The sequence below is a fragment of the Pogoniulus pusillus genome, chromosome 9 (genome assembly GCF_015220805.1).
Source record: "Pogoniulus pusillus isolate bPogPus1 chromosome 9, bPogPus1.pri, whole genome shotgun sequence".
Taxonomy (NCBI): Eukaryota; Metazoa; Chordata; class Aves; order Piciformes; family Lybiidae; genus Pogoniulus; species Pogoniulus pusillus.
Window position 1 is genome coordinate 18,627,795 of NC_087272.1, and position 5,457 is coordinate 18,633,251.

The 5,457-nt window shown below is 40.4% G+C and overlaps 1 long non-coding RNA gene across 1 annotated transcript; it reads right to left on the reverse strand.

Annotated features, from left to right (window-relative positions):
- Positions 1–477: 477 nt before the first annotated feature.
- LOC135178153 (uncharacterized) lies at positions 478–4,644 on the reverse strand. Its single transcript, XR_010303391.1, has 3 exons — positions 4,527–4,644; positions 2,473–2,744; positions 478–581 (listed from the first exon to the last, which is right to left on the reverse strand). It is a non-coding gene; the product is annotated as an uncharacterized LOC135178153 (long non-coding RNA).
- Between the last annotated feature and the right edge of the window lie 813 nt (positions 4,645–5,457).

Below are 5,457 nucleotides of genomic sequence, written 5' to 3' on the forward strand. Positions count from 1 at the left end.
GGGTATCTCTACCCATAAATAAATGTATTCTAGTCATCATGTACTATAATTCTTGGGTTCTTGTCCCACACAATCTTTAACTCTTTTCCCCTCTTTACAGGAGTGGCTCTGCCTATTCTGCTCAAATACACACATAATTTTTACCAGTCTGCTCAATCATACATATACATAGCCATTACCTTTTTTGCAGTAACTAAGTATAGATCGAGAAACAAATTTATCCATCACAGTAAGAAACACAACAATATTAATTTTTATGTTACTTGCTCTCCAAAATATAATGCAATCCCTGAAATCCACTACCAGGTTTTTCGACTCTGCTTGCAAACAATCTAAAATAAAGCAAGAATTGACAGCCAGCTACCTAAGTCAGCCAATGCAAAATATCAGTCATTTATAGAAAGAACCATCCATTAAAAGGGGTACCTTATCATCCAGTATCCCAATGGTTATAATCTTACCCTCATGAGTTCCACATAGTGTTTCTTTCTTTGTCTAAATGCATTGTGAGCTTTTCAATTTCTGTAATGGACAAGGCCTTGGAGTTTATCAGCACCTCTTTCTAAAGCTGTCTGTAGGACCTGAAAGGTAGCAAACATGTCACCATGGATTCCAGTTTAGCAACAAGACACTGTTTCACTGCTAAAGATATGTGAAGTTCATTAAATCCTATGAATGCTTTTATAGTTTACATTTTACAGTCTTTTGTATTGGGTCCAGATCCTAATTCTCCCCTCTGTGCCAAGTCATTCACCTCATTATAAGCCTGATCTAATCACTGTTTAAGAATATCCCATGAAATAATCAACAGGCAGAAATGAGATATTTCTACCACAAAACATCCTGTTCCTCAGCATCCATAACATTTTCTGTATGAAAAAAAGTCCAGAGGAAATTAATGAAAATAAATCAATTCTACAATATGCAGAGGGAGATGTGGATGAATAGCTGGAAACATGGGGAAAAAAGAGAAAGTGATGAAACAAAGGAGTAACAGAGTGCAAGAGAGAATTCCAAAAGAAAATGTCAGAAGAAACTGAGAAGTAAACAGAGTAGGTAAGTGCAGAGAAACAACAGTAAAACAAACAAACAAAACCTCCAACTAAAAAATTGAAAGAACTCTTAGTAAAAAATTACCCAAGACTTTGGAGAAAGAAAACTGACAGTACCTGAACAAAATTATCTGTGTGAGAGGGAGCAAAGAAACAAAAAGCTTAAGGATACCTGCTACCAAACAAAAGAGAAATGTGTTCACAAGACAGCAAGAAAGAAAATTAACATTCCTGTCTGTGAAAGATAATCTAAAATTCCTTCTGGAGGTTGCAATGTTAGCTATAACACGGAGGTCTGTACTCTCACTGCAGCTCTGCTGGAGCAGGAAAAGCTGCATTGTTCCAAAAGATGTAGCTGTTGTTTCCTTGTGAGTTATCAGCAGAAAGCAGGTAATAAAAGGTTCTTTATTAGGTCTCCTAATGTTTTCTTGAAATATTGGAACTACATGAAGGAAATTATGAAAGGGAAAAGACAGACTATCTGAAAAACATCCTGAAGGCTATTAGACAGGAAATCCTAATCCTCTCCAAGGGCTGGGAGCCCTGTCAGTTCTGACTTAGAGAGCAGCTCTGGACAAAATACTTGAAAATGCATAATAATAAACATTTGTGCAGTGGTAGGAGAATAACTCAATGATCTAATAGGCATTTCCCCCCTCCAGCTTCTTCTGGTTTAAACTGTTCTTTACATTCAGAATTAAAATTAAATAAAACCAAGCAGTTGTACCTGTGTAAGCCTTAGAAAAATCTATTACATTAATTCATCTTTATCACAGCTCTCTCCATAGGCCAAATCTTTCCTTCACTCATATTTCTGTAGTGCTGTTGAAATGAGTACAGGAACTTCAACTAACTATTAATTGCCTTTCAGATGTAGCTGTAGCTTGTTTGGGAGCTGACTGTCCTGAGACTTCTATAACACCAAATATATCCAAGGGCTTATTGTTCATTATGCTTGAAGGCCTACTACAATAATGTACACTTATTGCAGCACAAAACTGATTTCAGTTGTGTGGGAAAAATACTGCTTTCAACTGCAGCAATGTAAATGACAATGGAATTTATTTTGAGGTCCCACTGCTATTTAATGGCAAAGGCCTTGAAAGACAACATTACACTGTCCCCCTGACAAAAAGGTATCATAACCTATAGAGCAATGGCCTGTTTCATAAGTGGCTCTGTGAACTGATCACCTCCCTGAGTTTCATTTGATGTGTGTCTTTATCACAGAATATATTAATGACATTGGAAATGATGCCTGGATTTCTTCTTCTCCAGCCACCCTTCTCAAACAGAGCCACTTAAAGCCCATTTTCCATGACCGTATCCAGATAGCTTTTGATATATCTCCAATAAAGAGGACTCCACAACCTTCATGAGCAACATGTGCCAGTGTTCACAAAAAAAAAAAAAGTGTTACCTGATTTTGAGATGGAGGCTCCTATGTTTCTGTTTATGCCCATTTTGCCTCTTGTCCTGATACTGGGCACCGTGGAAGAGGCTAGTTTCAGCCTCTTTGCCTTCTCCCTGTAGATATGTATACACATTGATGAGTTTTCTCTCTTCTTCTCCAGGTTGCATAGTACCACCTCTTACAGCCTTTCCTCATCGAAGAGATGCTTCAGTCCCTGAATCATCAGCCCTTTTCTGGACTTGGTTCTGTATGTTGATGTCACTTGTTGTACTGAGGAGCTGAAAATCATTCTCACTTTAATTACTCTCTCATATATCTTATCAGGCTGAATAAACACTCACAGCAGTAGAGATTTGTGAGCCTTCTGATAAATTCAAATTAGAGGACAGTTTTCTGATTAAATGACTCTTTCATTCTCTGAGCAGGCTCAGAAGAAATTGAGACCTATTTCCCATTAGTTATCTCTATCCTTATGAATAGAACTTAAATTTGTTGGTACATGTTTCCTGGTTTCCTTTATTATTTTTTTATTTTTTAAAAGAGTTGGTTGAAAGCAGCTCATGAAGTAACCACTTGGAACACATAAAAGCCTTTCATTCCATGGTTTGCAACTACAGTGATGTCAATTATGTCCCAGAGAAGCATATTATCAGCTATAAAAGTATTAATGAACTCTGCCTCTAACTTACAAACTAAGCAGCAATAAGAACGTGGCAAAAAATCACTGTGGCATAAGATCAAACCATTTTAACTAGCAGCATGGTAACTCAGTATGGGGACCATTGCTAATGCATCTGCTAGGATTAGAAAAACAGAACAGCCATCAGAGCAAGATTTGTTTAGTAATTATTTTGGTGGTAGGGAAATGAGGGTGGTTGTGGCCAGGGGGAGGTTGCTCTCTTCTCTCAGGTGGCCAGCACCAGAACAAGAGGACACAGCCTCAGGCTGCATCAGGGGAAATTTAGGCTCGAGGTGAGGAGAAAGTTCTTCACTGAGAGAGTCATTGGACATTGGAATGGGCTGCCCAGGGAGTTGGTGGAGTTGCCATCCCTGGAGATGTTCAAGACAAGATTGGACGTGGCACTTGGTGCCACGGTCTAGCCTTAAGAATTGTGGTAAAGGGTTGTACTTGATGATCTATGAGGTCTCTTCCAACCTTGTTGATACTGTGAAATAGAGTTATTTAAGCAGCAAGCAAGAAACCGCTACTTGCCCTGAAGAAGACATTCCATATCTCAGTTCATCAAGGTTCTTAACCAAATGTTTAACTCTAAATACATAAATGATCTTGTTGTACTAAAAGGTCAGTCCATAGAAAATCTCATAGAATGGAGTAGTACACCTACTGCTTATATGTAGATGTGTGGGATACATCAACACAAAACATATTCTCTCCATCTGTTGTACAGTGTAAAGGAGAAGTGATGGTATATAAAATGGTGTGGTTGAGTTCTGGCATGAAATCATCCTCTCTCCTTCAACAATAGAAGGGGCCTGGAATTCCTTCCTTTCAGTCATTTTGACACTAGCAACTTGTTAGTCAGCATGTGTTGATGCAAAGCCTTTTACTGTCCCAAAGGAACAGATTAACAGATGTTTCTGCCTGAGCCCTTAGAAATGGGGGAAAACGCCACACTTATTTAAACACACTGTAATTTCCACTGCAAAGCTGATTCTTTTTTGCTCTGCCTGGCAGTAAGTCAGTTGCTGCAGGTAAGTTGAACACCATCCTGGCTAAGAACTGGTCTTTTCATCTCCACAAATATAACTGACATGCCTCTTGCAGACATATTTCATCTCCTATCACACTGAGTGTGCCCTGGGTATAGAGCCCACATTAGCTTCAACATAAGGACATAGAGTTCAATACTGCAATGCACAGAGCAAGCTGCAGTACAATCAAATTTGTCAGTATTTGAAGAGAAAGTCTCCAAATGTGAAACTTTTGTTCACTTCCATCCACCCCAGACACTGCACTCTGCCTGGCAATCAGACACAGTTTATCTGTGAGATCAGACAAATCTGAAGCAACCATCACCACTTCCAAATTCCACACTTACCTGCAAGAAGTAAGTTGCCCAGATGGAAAGGACTTGACATATCCCACAGAACTGAATAGTGTAAACATTCTGTCTGAGATTGAGCCATAGAATGGAAGCCATGTGACTTGGTAGGAGTCAAGACCTTCCTTTCAGGAACAGAATCACAGGATGTCAGGGGCTGGAAGGGACCCAAGAGACCATCAAGTCCAACTCCTCTGCCAAACCAGGACCATACAATTTAGTTCAGGTCACAGAGAAACACATCCAGACAAGCCTTGAAAGTTTCCAGAGAAGGAGACTCCACAGCCTCTCTGGGGAGCCTGTTCCACTCTTCTGTGACCCTTACTGTAAAGAAGTTCCTCCTTGTATTGAGGTGGAACCTCTTGTGCTGCAACTTACAGCCATTGCTCCTTATCCTATCACAGGGAGCAAATGAAAAGAGTCTGTCTGCCCAGTCCTGACCCTCAGCCCTCAGATATTTATAGATATTTATTAAATCCTCTTTCAGTCTTCTCCAGACTAAAAAAGCCCCAGGTTCCTCAGCTTCTTCTCATAAGCCATGCCCTCCAGTCCCCTAATCATCCTTGTAGCCCCTCCACTGGACCCTCTCCAGCGAATCTCTATCCCTCTTAAACTGGAGAGCCCAAAACTGAACACAGTACTCAAGATAAGGTCTCACCAGAGTAGAAGGGGAGGAGAACCTTCATTGATCTGCTGGATACACTCTTCTTTATACACCCCATTGGCCTTCTTGGCCACAAGAGCACATTGCTGCCCCAGGGATAACAGCACTTCCAGGTCCCTCTCCACAGGGCTGCTCTCCAGCATCACTTCCCAGCCTGTATTGGTTCAGTTTATTATTCCTCCCCAGGTGCAGGACTCTGCACTTGTACATGTTGAATCTCATCTGGTTCCTCTTTGCCCAGCTCTGCAATCTGTCCAAGTCTTG